The sequence below is a fragment of the Mastigoproctus giganteus genome, chromosome 5 (assembly GCF_048544385.1).
Source record: "Mastigoproctus giganteus isolate SK-2022 chromosome 5, ASM4854438v1, whole genome shotgun sequence".
NCBI lineage: Eukaryota > Metazoa > Arthropoda > Arachnida > Uropygi > Thelyphonidae > Mastigoproctus > Mastigoproctus giganteus.
The window spans coordinates 165,781,320-165,799,331 of NC_143579.1; the positions used below are offsets into that span (position 1 = coordinate 165,781,320).

General features: G+C 34.6%; 1 protein-coding gene across 1 annotated transcript in view; it reads right to left on the minus strand.

Annotated features, from left to right (window-relative positions):
• rdgB (retinal degeneration B) overlaps positions 1–18,012 on the minus strand; it is a 597,535-nt gene that overhangs the window by 297,808 nt on the left and 281,715 nt on the right. The gene's annotated exons all lie outside the window — the stretch shown is intronic.

Genomic DNA, 18,012 nt, shown 5'->3' on the forward strand with positions numbered 1-18,012 from the left:
TCTAATGAGACAGAAAAAGAATTCCTTTCTTTAGTCATCACAGGTGTAGAACCATGGATTTATGGGTATTACACTCTCTGAGACAAAAACAGTCCAAATTCAACTGTACCCAAAGAAAGTCAGGAAATCCATTCAAATGTGAAGAGCATTCTAAACTGTGTTTCTTGATACTGACAGAATTAGTAGAAAGGGAATTTGATGCACAAAAACAAACTGCAAATCTGTTCTGTGTTCAAACTGCATATGTTCTGTGTTGTTTACAAAAGTGGATAAAAAAATGCCCCTTGAAATAGTTTGTGGATTGGTTTCTCTGCCACAATGATACTTCTGCTTTGATTGTGCAAAAATTTATATTAAATCTGCATGAATATTGTCGTCAGCCTACATATACTTAAACTCTAAAACAGTAACCTTTTTTTTTTTAACCAAAATTGCATTTGAAGTTCACAGTGATCAGAAATATTTCACCTCTTCATTATGATTAAAAAAAAAAAACAAAAGAAAGAAAAAAATGCAGCCTACAAAGAAAAATAGAGCAATCACATTTGGTAATGATTGGATGTTCTTCAATCTTACAATTTAAATTAAATATTTCAATTTTAAGCTCTGAGTTATAACTGATTTTAGTGAAATCAAAGAAATTTTCATTTCTGGCATCATGTGTAAATATCCAAATTTACATATAACAGACTGCAATTTTAACTACAACTGCAAAAATTGACTGTTAATTTTTTGATAGTGAATAATCTCTTAATGTACTCTTCAAATTTAGCACATAGTTGACTTTTTTAAAACCAAAACTGAAATGAAGTTTGCACTGAAGGGAAAAAGTTTGACATTTTCATTATGTTCCAAAATAATAAATAAAATAAATAATTACAGGCTAATGAGAAAAATATAGGGCCCAGAAACTACTTGATTACACTTCATAAATCTGGAAAATAAAGATTGGATGTTCATCAGTCTTGCAATTTAAATTTTAAGTTAGAACTGGGTTTCACTGAAATCAAAGAGATTTCCATTTCTTGTACATGTAAATATCCAAATTTTACATTAAAAAAAAAAAAAAAAAAAAAAAAGACTACAATTTTACACTTCAGGAAATAATCTCTAAGTGGAGAGAAATAATATATATTAACAATTGTGCCAACTTTTTTTAGAAAATCACATTATATATGGTGACCAGTGGCGTAGCTACCATGTAGGCAGGCAAGGCAATTGCCGCCAGGCCCGGGCCCTTTTGGGGCCAGGTGTCTTTGGCCGTCTTCTGTTTTTGCAATTTTCATTAATTAAGTAGGGGCCCAAACATATTCTTTGCCTCTGGGCCCAAAAAAGGGTAGCTACACTACTGATGGTAACAGGTTCTTGCAGGTGTCCCCCCCTTGACTTGGAGGTTATCCGTCGAGGATTGCACTACTGCCTGTCGCGGGGAATCCCAGCTACCATCTTTGGACATACCATCGACACCCGCACTGACTGCAAGCAAGAAAAGAAAAAACTAGCTGCCATGCTACTACAAATCTGGCAGACAAGATGGGAGGAGACGGACAAGGGTAACTAAGAAATTCATCCCGGATGTCAAACTAGTTTATCCAAAGTCGCCACCTTGGTTCTCTCCTGGCCTCTACTGTACATATATTATAACTGGACACGGCTCTATAAATCATAAGTTGACTACCTTGGGAATCATCAATAATCCCTACTATACATGTGGAGAAATTGAAGATTGGGACCATCTTCTTTATAACTGCCCAATTTATAACGATCTTCGAGAAACACTGTACACCAGGCTACAACACATACCTCAAGGACAGGAGCACCTGCTAATTTCTGAAGAACAATATTATAAATCATTAACGGAGTACGCACAGAACCTCTTTTCTAGGTGCAGGACTCTACAACCAACTCAAGCCAGGGATAGAAACCTGTAAAGGACTTACTCAAACTTGAAGTAAAAAATCTGTACTTGACTGTTTTACCAGCATCGACTTGCTAACCCTGGAACATCCAAAGTAGGATTACCTGCTAACTTTCCATATGGTTTGGTAGGCTCCAGTGGTCTTGACCACTCCACCGCAAAATATAAGTCACACTCAGCACTCTCGCTGAGTGGTTTTTCTACCCTTCTGGAGTTATCCGCTCCCCCTTTTCTCCTGGTGGGGCATATGCTCCACTGTCAATTTACGGGATGCCCTTACCTACATCCCCTTACTCTTACTTTCATCCCCCATCTTCTTCCGTACACTCTGTACTGCCGCACTCTACCTTATTTTTTATTTATTTTTATTATTTATTTACTTATTTTTTTTATTTTATTTATTTATTTATTTTTATTTATCTTATTTTTTTATTATTATTATCGGTTTTTTTATTATTATTTTTTAATTTTATTTATTTATTTTTTTTATATTTTTTATTTTTTTATTTATATATTTTTTTATTTTTTATTTTTATTTTTTTTGTTATTATTATTATTTTTTTATTTATATATTTTTTTATTTTTTATTTTTATTTTTTTTGTTATTATTATTATTTTTTTATTTATATATTTTTTTATTTTTTATTTTTATTTTTTTTTTGTTATTATTATTTTTTTATTTTTTATTTATTAATTTTATTTTTATTTTTTTTTTATTTTATTTATTTTTTTATTTTTTTATTATTATTATTATTTTTTTATTATTATTTTTTTTTAATTGGTCTCCGTTCAGGAAGCTCAGGCGACCCTGATGGAGACCTGCCAGAGAATAATGGGCAGCCTGGCTACCTCCTAGTGGTGTGTGCGGGCAACGTGGGGTTCCACCAGGGGCCCTGCGGCCAAATGCCAGGACACACAACAGAACCCAATACAAAACTACACATTCAACACACTACACTTTTTCTGGCATTTAACAGTGTTCTGTATTTCTTCATAGTGTACATATGGCGCAGATGTGGGAAACCACAGGTGGCGCCCGACCCTAACACTATGCACACTATACTGATGGTAACATACCACTCTGGACAGAACACTTGTCTGCATTAACACAACTGCTTTATTTTGAACCTGACCAAGCCTTACAAGAATTTTGAATAATAAAATCATATATTTCATATGACTCTGCATAAAATGAAAATATTGAACTAATTAAGTTGTATACATTGCTGCTACAGTCCTCATAGCGGGACAAGGGAATACAACAAATAAGATTAAAAATTTGAAAAGAACTTATCAGCATCCATCCTGATGGGAATAATAACAATAATGATTGTGGAACAAAAGTCATAGAAAAACTGCATATCAGTGGGTATGCAGTTTTGTGAATGATCTCTAACACCCACCCACATCTGTGGCTGGATTATTTGAACTATCATAGATTATACTGACTGGCTGAGAACGGACTGTCTGGCAACTAGTTGGGATCTTTAGAGACCTGTAATGTCATACATGACCTGGAATGAAGCTTTGCTATTCTGGTCACCTCGGTTGATGGATAGGGAATATCCTGTCATGGCCTGTGTGTGTGTGTGTGTGTGTGTGTGTGTGTGTGTGTGTGTGTGTGTGTGGTCTGCTGTCTGGTTAGATGATGATATATGAAACTGGGAGGGTAAAGCTCAATGATGTGAGGAGGAGAGAGGGAGGTTAATGACTTGCTTCTTGTTATTTGATATTTCTGCCCACCACTTCCTCCTATTTGTTGTGTAATGAAAAATAAAGTTTTTTTTGTAGTCATATTTTGGTTTTCTTCTCTCCTTGAATTACATTCTTGAAAGTTCAAATATCTGCTGATGCAGTGAAAAGCAATGTGGATTCTCCTATCCCCAACATGTTACCCAACCTGTTGTACTCTTTCACTCTTGAGTGAAACTGCTAAACTCTCAAGTTACCTGTCAGTCCTTTGCTCTTGGGTCAATCTGGTGAACGGTATTTTTACTATCAAGGTGTGTGGATACAGGGGGGAGAATTTCTAATGATCTGTTATTTTTGTGAGTTTTCTTGTCCTGCATGGCAGACTGACTCTAAGGGAAAGCCTGTAAAAAGTGAGTACAGGAATCCCTCGATTAGCGCGAGACTCGAATTAGCACAGTTTATATTCAGCCACCAATTTTCAATTAGCACAAATCAAAATTCCGATTAGCACAGTATTTTGGCTTGGTAAAAAGAAACTGAAGATGGTGATGCTACTAAAGTCAGTACTAAGTTACGAATGTAAATACAGTACACTGCTAAAGTATGCATAAAATAATTATAGAAACATTGCTGGTTTTCTTAGTGAGTGCGTGGCTCTGTTCACGAAAGGGAGTTACTATTTATTTCACGTTGCATCATAATTTTTCTCCATTGAGAAGTGTTATCCAGAAATAAACAAAAACAAACGCAAGATACAGTGTGGGAAGCTAGTTTGTTTTTCTACCATAAGAAAATAAAAATAAACGGATTATTTCAAATGTGTATTATTAGAACAATTGAAATATTTTCTAACATTATGCACTCTGAAGGACAACACTGACCGCACTGCATTTATTACATACATGCAGATCAGTTGCTTTCAGTTGTTCTTGTGTTGCGTGTTAACGTGCAGACTCCCGCCATTAATTACTGTGCATACTAATTAATTACATTAATTTCTATTACATTTTTATATATTACGTAATTATTAACTATGAATAAAAGGAAAAGTGTATGTGATAGTGTGCCTCTGGTAATAAGAAAAAAGTGATAATGTTAGATGAAAAAATTGAAGTCATAAAAAGATTTCAAGATGGTGATAGTAAAATACAAATTTGTTGACATCTTGGGATGCCTGAATCAACGATTCGGAAGATTTTAAGTAAAGCCAGTGCATATAAGGAAAAAGGTAAGCTTGCTTCATCGTCAGCATGCACACAAACCACAAGAAACAGAAGTGTTACGATGACTGACATGGAATGTCTTTTGGCCATTTGGATAGAAGACTGCAATCAAAAAAGAATTCCAATCTGCACAATGACCATAAAAATAAAAGCCTTGAGTATTTTTGCAATGTGAAAGGAAAAGTAAACAATAGAAAACTTGGGTAGAGTAGCAACTGAAGAAAATGTTCAAGCAAGTTCTTCAAAAGAAAAAGTGATTGAAGCGGAAACAGAAGAAAATTTCACTGTCAGTAAAGGTTGGTTTGAATGTTTTAAGAAAAGAACAGGACTGCATAACGTTGCATTGACTGAAGAAGTGGCAAGTGCAGATAAAAGCAGCCACGAAATATCCCCAAATTTTAAAGAAAATTGATGACGACGGCGGCTACGCAGATCAACAAATATTTAATGTTGATGAAACAGGCCTTTTTTGGAAACGAATGCCAAAAAAACCTTTATAGCAAAAAAAGAAAAGGCTCAACCAGGATATAAAGTTTCCAAAGATAGAATAACACTTTTATTGGGAGACAATGCAGAAGGCGATTTGAAATTAAAACTTGTGATTATCTATAGAAATGAAACTCCCAGATCTTTCGGTAAAGGTTTTAATAAAGCAAGCCTACCTGTTGTTTGCTGCTCTAATAGAAAAGCTTGGGTCATGAAAGCTTTATTTGAAGAGTGGTTCACTAGCTATTTTTGTCTGATAGTTAAGGCCTACTGTGAAGAAAAAAAATCTTGCATTGAAAATTTTATTAATTTTAGACAATGCCCCGGGCCACCCACCAGCACTTTTGGATTTGTGTGAAAACGTGAAAGTTATTTTTTTACCTTCAAATACAACAAGTCTTTTACAGCCTATGGATCAAGGCATAATCACTACTTTTAAGGCCTATTATTTACACAGAACATTTGTGCAAGCAACTGAAGCAACAACTGAAGATGGTGTAGTTTCTTTAGTTGAATTTTGGAGAAATTAAGACAGCGGGAAAGCAATAGACAATATTCATGAGTCGTGGTCTGAAGTAACATCCAGCAATATGAGAGCAGTTTGGAAGCATATTTTGCCTCATTGCGCAAATGATTTTTGTAGTTTCACTCAACACTGTTACTGATGAAATAGCAAATATTGGAAGAGATCTAGGCTTTGATGAAATTGACAACAGTGATGTTCGAGAATTGCTGGAATCACATTCAGAACAATTAAGTATATTGTGTATTAAGTATAAACCATATTGCGTAAGGAGGCCTAAGGTTTTGCTGCACCAGTCAAAAAAATAAATCAATAAATAATTAAAGAATAAAATGAAGAAACTAGTTGACTCCCTCCTTAAATTAGCATAGGCATATGATGCAAGAAAGCAAGCTTATGCAGCATCATGCAAAAAAACCAAAAAAAAAAAAAAAAAAAAAAAAAAACAACCCCCATTTCACCCCTCCGTTTGTTTAAAATACCTGTCCAGTTGAGCCTAAAATTTATTTAGGATATCAACTTCCATAACAAAGGATGGAAGTCTGTTCCACCAACCAACTACCTGCTGGCTAAAGGCAAATTTCCGCACATCTATCCTACATCTGTCTTTACTCAATTTGAATTTATGCCCTCTTAGGTGATTATTCTGAGCAAGAGGAAGAATCCCATCGGCATTGAGCATGCTCAAACCATTCAAGGCTTTATACACCTCTATCAGATCACCTCACCGGTGCCTAGTCTCCAGACACTGTAATTTGCAAAACTTAAGCCTTTCTTCTATGTAACACTACTGTTACATAGGTAAAGAACTCTTTTCTGTTTTTCTTTGCATCCTTTGCCAAGGATTTCTCATAATCTGCCTTTGCCTGCCTAATCTCCTTTGTGACTTGATTACAGACCAGCTTATATCTATCATAGGCTTCCATGTCACCCATTAATTTTTATGTATCCCATGCATTTTTCTTCTCTTTCATATGTCTCATTAGTTCATCTGACATCCATTTAGGCCTAAACCTTGAACAATATTTCTTAGTTGGTATGTAAAGCCTAGTAGCTTCCAAGATAAGTTCTTTGAATGCTTCCCATTTTGAATTTGCTGTTGGTAACATCATCAGTTGGTCCCACTGTATAGAATTTAAATACTGTCTCAGACCATCCTAGTCACCTTTACAAAAGCAAAACCCTTCCCTTTACCCCTGATGGTAGTTACCTATTTAAGTAAATCCCACTTCAGCACACTGTGATCACTGCCACCTAGTGGTTCCTTTATCTGCAGATTCTTAATGCATGAAGAATCACTACTGATAATCAGATCAAGAGTATTACTCCCTCTAGTTTCCTCCTGAACATGCTGATGTAGAAAACAATCATTCAATAAATCCACAAAAACCTTGCTAGTGCGTGAGGGATCAACCCACAAATTCCAGTCAATATCTGGGAAATTAAAATCCCCTATAAGACTCTCTGATTTACTGGTCCACTATTTTCTTGTACAGTTTCTTACTATACTCATCAGAGTCATTAGGCCTATAGCACACTCTTACTCTCAATTTTGATCTCCCAATGCTTATGTCACACCAAACTGACTTGACACTGCACTGTCCATCGATGTCGACTGGCTTCACTTCCTTGGATTTTATGTGTTTCTTAACTAATAGCATAACCCCGCTTCCCTTCCTGTCTATCCTTTCTGTACACATTGTACTCCCCAAATTCCAGTTCTGCATTCCTTATATCTGTGTGACACCAAGTCTCTGATATCCCAACAATATCTGCCTTTGATATTTTGAGCAATATCTCAAATTCATCAAATTTATTTACCATTCAATGAGTAATTACTCTATCTAGCTGATCTTTGTTCCTTAAGCTGTCAGCCTCAAACATCCAAACGGAAACAACTTGGGGTCCCTCACTCAAATAATACATATTAAGTGAAAGTAGGCATTTTGCAGAATTCCTGCTGTGGAGGGGAAAGAACCAACATGTCCACTCCTGAAGTTAGAGAAAAATCAGTATTAAGCTATAAGTTTGAACATGTGAAGATTTCCAATTGATGCTTGCCTTCACACCATTAGGAGGGGGCACCTCCGTAGCCAGGAGGGCAGGAGCAGCAGTGTGTAGCACACGCTTCATGATTAGACCGGGGTTCGAGCCCGTGACTACCAAAATATGGAAAGGTTAGGGAATGACCACTGCATATCCCCGGAGCAATATGGCCTTAGTTGCTAATGCTCCTAAATACCAAAATAACAAACATTAGGAGGGTCTGATTTGTAATGGAGCATAATGTGCTCCATTACATGCCAGAATTGCCTGAGTACCGAGTAATGACAACTAGAAACAAGAGAATTTTTGTTGTTCATTTCCAAGGTGAAATAAATGTTGTCATTAAGTAAGAATGAAAATCTTATCTCCTTTACTACAGTTTCCATATTGCTAGTATTCAACATATCCATTTTCAACTTTAGAAGTGATTGCAAATCTTTAACGGACATGCCACAAGGACTACTTTCAGAAGTACTTTTAGACTACTTTTAGAAACTATATTACACACATTCATTGAATGTTTGGAACAGAAAAAACATTTTTATAACTAAAAATTTGGGTAGGATGTAAGTGATAACAGCAATCTTTTATTAATAACAGTTACTACCCAGAACCAAGATAAACCTATCTGGATAGATTAATTCTGGAAGAGGTAGTAACTTTAGCTCTAAAAGTTCTGTATTATACCTTGAAAGTACAACTGAAGTGCAGTGTTTATGAAAGCTACCATAAGGGGATATGAAGTTAAACTGAAAAAGGATGGTTGAGGAATGTGTTTTCCAACTGATCACTGAATTAGGAAGATGTGGGCAAAATGGACTAATCTCATAAGTGGAAGCAAAATTGTTGTTATAGGCCACCTGTTTCTTTAAGCAAAGTGCTTCTGTCACTGCTACACACAAAACTGGGACTAATGAAACTTTAGCAGTGCTAAAGCCATAGATAAAAGAAGGAGGTTGTTTTAAGTACATTATTTCAAAATTTCCTGAGTTTTCAATATAACACAAATCAGACAGCTGCTGCAAAATGATAATTTTGCAACTTCTTAGAAAGAAGTTGAGGTTGTTAGTATTCAAGAGTATTTTGAAAAAGTTCTTTTAAGCATTTAAAAATCAAAGGACCATGAGGAAACTGTCAACTCCTAACTTATTAGTTTCAAAAATCTAGGGGTTACAACATGGTTGTGTTCTGCACAATCATGTTGCAGCCCCTTGAATATTTTCCATAGAACTTTAGTGCAGTGAGTGAGGAGAAAATTAATGAAAATTTTCACCAAAATAAAGACTATCGAAAAAAGATACTAAGTTAAATGGAATGAGACAATGATGGCAGGCCACTAAAAAAGGGATTTGCATGATAAGCGTAAGAGAGTTTCTGAAAAACAGATTCATCCATGTGCAAAAAAAAAAAAAAAACCATACTAAACCACTAAATAAAGTATTGATTTAGTCAGATGACTGAGTACATTACCATTTGTCATTAATACTTTGGACAAAACTGCCTGCTGAATGTTTGACACACAAATACACGGATGTGATAATAAAAAAAAAGAAAAAAAAAAAAAAAAGAAAAAAAAAAAAAGAGAAAATAAAGACAGACTAATTTTACCACATAAAATACAGAATGATTATTAATGAAAACAATATATACAGTGTTTTAATTAAAGAAACCAGGGTAAATGCACTTATTTTATTGATTTAGGGTATTTATCATCTACATTTTTTTTTTTTTTAAAGTGATATTTGAATTGAAATTTTAATCTGATGTTAAAATGGACAAAATACACTATATATTTTATGATTTCTAAAATTAAAATTTTGTCTGTAAACTTCATTTTACTCAATGAGAAAGTTCTCCCACATCCTTGAATTTGTTTGAAAACATCAGTGTTTCCAAACCAATCCTTCAATCTCTCTCTCTCTCTCTCTCTCTCCCTCCCTCCAGTACACTTTTTTAGATGTGTACAGCAGTTAGCTGTATGATGGCAGTTTGTGCCACATCTCCACATGCTACAACCATTGCATTATTACTATTTTTTTATTCAAATAAAATCGGTTAACCTTCATACCAGATATTTTTAAACCAAATAAGAATAAATAACAACTTTCCCACTGAGATAAATGTGGCTGATTAGGCAAAATTTTAATTTAGAAATTGTAAAATCGAAACAGTAATACTAATACATTTTCAACATCAAATTCAAAAATTTAAGCCCAAAATATGACAAAAAAAAAAAAAAAAAATGCTCCATACAACAAATAATTAAAACCTAAAACATTAAAAATAAGCAAGGTAAACCCTGGTGCATTTAAATTGAAATATCCTCTAAATCTGAATCTATAAGATATTCTTCTCACCATTATATATTATTATTTTTTTGTTTGTCTGTACAGGTTTGTAACAATTTCTGAATACCTGTGACAAACCTAAACAAGGATAACTTATCTACAAAATAATAATAATAATCACAACTATTCAATGTGAAATCCTATGTCCAAATGAACAAAACACCAACAACGCAAACATTAGAACTTTTTTAAAAAGCCCATGGGAGATCCATTGTATCTAGATTTAATGTATTTAAATAGCATAATTGGTTTAAAGATGGAAAAACAAAACAGAAAATGTTCCTATCCCAATATGTTGCTCAACATCAACTGATGCGACTCTTAGTAAAGATTCTGTATCTTTTAAGGAAGATAAATTTTATAAGTATGCTGAGACCTCGTGCATTAGTTATGGGAGTATACTAAGGATTTTGAAATAACATTTGGGAACAACACATTTGTTCATGTTGAGTTTGTTGCTTCTTTATTGCTGAACAAAGGAAGGTTAGAACATTTGTGCTTGCCTTGAAAATACCTACAAACATCAGAAAAATGATTTTTTAAGCAGAATAATCAATGGATATGTCTTGGATCCATCACTATGATTCTGAATAAAAACAATGCTTGCATGGAAGCACATCTCTACCTCCAAAGAAAGTTAATGTGGAAAACGTTTGCAGGCAAGCACATGACCATTACTTCTTACGATATGAAAGACATTATTTACATCCACAGGGTGAAAAAACCTATGATGTCTGGATAATTACAGTGGAGATTGAATCAGAAATTGTTTGAATCACACTAACAGAAATGTCACAAAGTGAATCAGAAAAGCATCCCCCCCACCTTTGAAAACATCTGGATGACTATCATATGATGGTAAGGCAGAGTGCATTCATGCTATACTCAGCAAATGCTATGAGCATAGCATTAAAAGCTCTCAACAAACAGGATTTTGCCTCAAGAACTGTCTCTAGAAGGTACCCCCACAGCTAAGTTCTGGGGCTCCTTCTTCCCAACATCACCTATGCTGACGAGTTGGTTCTTCTCTTTCCTGAAGAGTCTCACCTAGAGCTTGAGCAGAAAGGCAATAACATACTTCATAATATGGCAAATTGGGCAAGTCATAACAAACTACACAATCAAAACAAAAATTATGATAATCCGAAGTAAAGTTGACTATAAAAGACCACCAAATATCAAAACTGAAGGTAAACAAATTCCATTAGTTCAGCAGCTAAAATACTGAGGTATCCTCCTGGATGATCAACTAAATTTTACTCTACATAATCTTATTATAAAAATCAAGAAATTTACAGCTGCTATTATGAGAATTACTTGTACTGAGTGGGGCCTAAACAGGAAAACACTGATTTTTATTATAATGTGGTATTCATTCTGATTGATTCCTTTGCATCCACAGCCTAGTTCCATAGGGCTACTCAAATAAAACTACACGCTAAACTCAACTCCCTACAGTGATTCATGTTTCTTGCTATGCATTGGGCCTGTAGAACCATATCCTCTGCTGCTCTGCAGGTTCTAGCCAGAGTTTGACCTTTCAAACTCCATGTGATATGTAAAGGCCTTTCCTACAGAATAAAAGCATGCAATTCTAACTAAAATTTTTTAGGCATTATCTGCAATGTAGCAGTTGATATAAAAAGAGAAAAATTTGCATCTGGAATGAAAACCTGGCAAATCCGTTGGGAAAAGTAGTGCTACAGGTCATGTTACATGTTCATTTACCTTGCAAGTCACATTTTGAAATAAAGAAAAATGCAAACTACTGGTTCTCTCCAAAAAAAGTACGAGTACACTACAACACAAATTCAAATGACTACAAGATTTTCTTCAGGACTTTAAAATCTCAACTACTTCATGTTATTATGATGCTCACATCTACTTACTTACTTGCCATGGTAACTCCTATTTCATACCAGCGTTTACTGAATGTTTCGAGCATAAGCACGACCATTTATTACAATCCATCTACTGATAATCATCTACCGATGACTGTAAATGTTGATTTTTAGATGCTGACCACCTGATTTACCCCATTTGTCTATGGATGACTACCTGTTGATTCCAAAATCCTGGAAGTTTTTATTATTATTATTTTATATATATAATTAAAATAGTATGTAAGATACAGATTTAAGATAAAGGATTTGAACAGAGCTTAAAGTAAAATAATTTACAATAAAAGCTATACAACAGACCCCTAAGGCCAAATTAATAGAATAAGAGTGTATTAAGCATACCGAGTTTGCCTTTAGGTCAATAAGGAAGATAAGATTTCAGAATAAATGTATTCTAAATAAAAGTATCCCAGTGAACTACGAGGCCAAACGACTTAGATAGCGGGAGCTGGCTTAATTTGTTATGCCCTATAAATAAACAAATAATAAAACGATGATGATGAGGCAAATTACTGATATTAGGATATATTGAATGGTACATTAGCCAAACACTATCCACTTGAATTAGAATTGGAATGTACCAATAAAAATAGTACCATAGCAGCTAACTATCTAGATATAGATATTTATAAAATAGATAATAAATTATACATTAAAGTATATGATAAACAAAGAATTTATGTTTTGAATCCACTAGCTTAACACACTGGCATTCGAATATTTCAAAAAGCATTCACAGCAATATAATTATTTCACAGAGCTTTAGATTGATAAACATCAATAATATTACTTAATCGCTTAGCTTGAGATCTAAGCTGTTTAAGATTGATTTTCCATCTAAGTTTATCTATAAACATCTTACTTAACAAAGCTATTAATATTGCAGTTAACAAATGGCATAATAATATAAATCCAAGTTATGTTAAAGCTAATGTATGCTAAATAAAAAATTGCAGTCCTATTGGCTCTCACTATTCACTATATTTCGCTTCTTTTCGTTTGCAAAGTTCTATCTATTACAGTTCTATTGTTCTCTCTAATCTCGCAATAGTCAATCTGTACATATGGATATAGTAGGCACTTTCCTTAGAACATGCTACATATAGCTTACACTGTTTGAAAAAGTTGTACCTATATTTGTTGTAAGGGCAGTAATTAATTTTAGTTTATAGGCATTTCAATTTATGGGCATTTAATTTCCATTTCATTTTTAATTTGGTTTATAGGTATTTTTAATTTGTATATTGATACAAATTAAAATTTTGAGAACAACTATTATTTTTCATAGGGTTTTATCTTAATAAAATTCAGAAATATAGAGGATGCTATTTTCTAATATTTTCAGTTATTTAGATTGTCTTGACGTTACCTGAACTGAGAGGGCACTACTATCTCTCTCTCTCTTTGTTTTAAAATTTTCAGTCATTTAAGTATTTATTTAGTTTGTCTTGCAGTAACCTGAACTGAGGGGGTGCTAATATCTCTGTGTTTTAAAATTTTCAGTCATTTAGGCATTTATTTAGTTTGTCTTGCAGTTACCTGAACTGAAGGGGCACTGCTGTTGTTGTTGTTGTTGTTGTTGTTATTTGGTTTTTTTTAGGAGCATTAGCAACTAAGGCCATATTGCTCTGGGGATATGCAGTGGTCATTCCCTGACCTTTCTGCATCCTCCATATTTGGTGGTCACGGGCTCGAACCCCAGTCTAATCAAGAAGCGTGTGCTACGCACTGCTGCTCCTGCCCACCTGGCTACAGAGGCACCAAGGGGGCTCTGCTATCTTTGTTTTATGATAGGTAACATGGATAAAAAAAAATTTTATTTGGCCATGTTGCTGCTGGGATAAGGTGGTAAGCTTCACATCCTATTTATACCCTTTGTTTTAATTTGTTCCTTTTGATTCACTATTTCAGGCATGTTGATTTACAATTTTATTATTATTTCAGAAAGGTTGAATTATTTTTATTATTCTTTTTATAATATCCTTACAAATGGCAATTCTTTATTTCATTATTTCTTTAATATACTACAACTAGTATTTCATTATTGCTTTAAATTTTTACCCTTAAAATTCTACAACTGGTATTTCATTGTTTTTTTTTTTTTTATTATAATCCAGTTTTGCCCAATACAGTATACTTAAACTTGTTATTCTTACTGTAATACCAGAATCCCTTATTAAAGGGACGGGCAGTTACGCTCCCAGTATATCTGAAGTACCTTTATTAGAAGCTATTTTCTTTGCTTTTGAATTTCTGCTTTCTAACTCTAAATTTTATACCTCAAAATCTATTATAGTAATTCGAGGGAATTGAGGTGCTATTGCTTTCATTACTCTTACTTCTTTTCCCCTTATGTCAGCATAAGCCTTTCTTTTTCACAAGTATATATCAAATGCATCAACTCACAGGAAATGTATTGTTGGCTCTCATTTTCTGTATTATTTGTTTCAAAGCTATCTCTGTCGGGAGAGCTGTTATTTTGCCAGTTTGCTGCTAAATTTTAATATAATTTTTAACAATTTGGATAGCAAAGGCTATTTGTTATTAATTATTTATTATTTGTTTATTTATAGGGTATAACAAATTAAGCCAGCTCAGGCTATCTAAGTCGTTTGGCCTCATGGCTCACTGAGTATACTTTTATTCGGAATATATTTATTCTAAAATCTGATCTTCCTTATTGGCCTAAAGGCGAACTATGTATGCTTAATACATTCTTATTCTATTAATTTGACCATAACACACTCTTATTCTATTAATTTGGCCTTAGAACTGTATTGTATAGCTTTTACTTTACATTATTTTACTTTAAACTCTGTTCAAATCCTTTGTTTTAAATCTACATTTTACATACTATTTTAATTATTTTACAGACTGATGTAATGTTTAATCAATAATTTGATGACATTAATCTGATCTGGGACCTTTTCATACTTTTCCTGCTATTCCATTTTTACCTTTTATTATATATATATATATATATATATATATATATATTTAAATAATGGCTTAAAAGTTTAACATAAAATAAGAAAATAAATAAATAAATATTAAGCTATCATTAGAGGCAGCAAAATGCACCTCCTCCACATGAAGCCCAGATATATCCAATAATTCAAAATAAAACAACATAAAACATAAGCCAGTAGCAAGGCAAAAAATGTAGAGCAAAAAATTAACATAAAATAACGTAAAAATAAACAAACAGGGAGGGGGGAAGTAAAGGTAAGATATAAACAGTAGCCGATAGTCCGCTATATAGTTTAGCACATTAATTCCAATTAATAAAATTGATATAAAATTTAAAATAATGCCAATTATAATATGATTTAGCGGTACTCCTCTAGAAGGTACCAGTTCCGAAAAACGTGAAATATCACCAAAAAGGGTTAAAAGAACTACTGAAAGAAAAACAAAATATCAAAATAGACTGACCATTATACCCCATATCGACAAACGACCACGAGGCCAATAATGGTCATGGAATCGCTGCATTTCAATCGCTATACAAATCATCGCAAATGCGAAAAGATCGAAGAACCAAACCACCCATTCACCAATGCAGAGGATTTGCACAGCGGTGGTCCTTATGCAGTGAGAAATAATTTATAGAACAGACAGCACTCTAGATCAGAGCCACACCCCACTGACATAATGTAAGCTTAGCCAGCTTATATAAAAGAAAAGAAAGGGAATAGATGGCGCACAGGCGCTGCTTATTTATCATATCAACCCACTACTACCACTGATTTATATTTAAATAACGGCTTAAAAGTTTAACATAAAATAAGAAAATAAATAAATAAATATTAAGCTATCATTAGAGACAGCAAAATGCACCTCCTCCACATGAAGCCCAGATATATCTGATAATTGTTCTATAAATTATTTCTCGCTGCATAAGGATCACTGCTGTGCAAATCCTCTGCATTGGTGAATCGATCGAAGGAGGAATGGGTGGTTTGGTTCTTCGATCTTTTCGCCTTTGCGATGATTTGTATAGCGAATGAAATGCAGCGATTCCATGACCATTATTGGCCTCACGGTCCTTTGTTGATATGGGGCATAATGGTCAGTCTATTTTGATATTTTGTTTTTCTTTCAGTAGTTCTTTTAACCCTTTTTGGTGATATTTCACGTTTTTCGGAACTGGTACCTTCTAGGGGAGTACCGCTAAATCATATTATAATTGGCATTACAGTGGTACCTCGACATACGAGTTTAATTCGTTCCGTAACCTTGCTCGTATGTTATTTTTTTTTTTGGTTTTTTTTTTAGGAGCATTAGCAACTAAGGCCATATTGCTCCGGGATATGCGGTGGTCATTCCCTGAATGACCTTTCCGCATCCTCCGTATTTGGTGGTGACGGGCTCGAACCCCGGTCTAATCAAGAAGCGTGTGCTATGCACTGCTGCTTGCTCGTATGTCAAATTGCTCGTATCTCAAAGCAATTTTCCCCATTGAAATTAATTGAAATGCCATTAATCCATTCCAGCTCCCAAAAAACCACCTCAGTTGTTTTTGTTAAGTGTTTTTGAATAAGAAAAATGTACTGTATTTACAAGAAGAAACATTTATTTATAAATAACAAATACATATTCTATAGAAACATAATAAAAGAAAAGGTGAAGTGCTTACGGAAGCGTATAATTTTCGTCATTGGTCTTCGCTTTTTTTGTCACGCTTTGCTCATTTTCACCTGCAGATCGTTTAAAAAAACTGTCCAATGAGGTTCGTTTCTTCCTCCCTTTCAGGATATTGCGGAAATGTGTTGGGCAAGTTTCGTTGAACAACTCCAATGCACGACCAGTTGCAACTTTTTCGGGGTGATTTTTATCCACGAACTCTACAACTTTCTCCCACATTCCCAAGATCTCCTTTATATTTCTGGTAGAGATAACCTTCTCCATCTCTGGCTCCTCTTCAAAACTAATTTTTCGTTGAACCACCATATGCTGCTGCGAATGTAGATCGTGTAACTCCTCGGTTGTCAACTCCTGAGTCTGTTCCTCGACAAGTTCGTTCACATCTCTCTCATCCACCTCCAGACCCATGGATTTTCCCAGAGAAACAATCTCCTCTACCACTGACACTTCGGGTCCCAATCCTTCAAAAGCCCTTTCAGCTACAGCCTCAGGCCACAGCTTCTTCCATGCAGATATTAAGGTCCTCGTTGTAACACCCAGCCAGACCTGTTCAATAATTCTTAGGCATATCACGATGTTAAAGTGGTCCTTCCAGAACTCTCGAAGGGTAAGCATTAGCATTAGTAGAGGCATTTGATGCAAGAAAGCAAGCTTATGCAGCATCAGCCAAAAAAAAAAAAGTAACATAAATAAATAAAAATAACCACTTCCACTTCACCCCTCTGTTCGTTCGAAATACCTGTCCAGCTGAGCCTTAAACTTATTTAGGCTATCAACTTCCACGACAAGGGATGGAAGTCTGTTCCACCAACCAACCACCCGCTGGCTAAAGGCAAATTTCCGCACATCTATCCTACATCTGTCTTTCCTCAATTTGAATTTATGCCCTCTCAGGTGATTTTTCTGAGCTAGAGGAAGAATCCCATCAGCATTGAGCATGCTCAAACCATTCAAGGCTTTGTACACCTCTATCAGATCACCCCGCTGGTGCCTAGTTTCCAGACACTGTAATTTGCAAAACTTAAGCCTTTCTTCGTAAGAGAACCCCTTTGTCCCATTCACCAATCTAGTTGCCCTTCTCTGTACTCGTTCCAGCAGCTCTACATCCTTCCTGAAATGAGGCCTCCAGGCCTGTATACAGTACTCTAGGTGTGGCCTGACCATTGCCTTATACAAGGGAATAATCACCTCCTTATCCCTGCTAGAAAAATTCCTATATATCATTGAC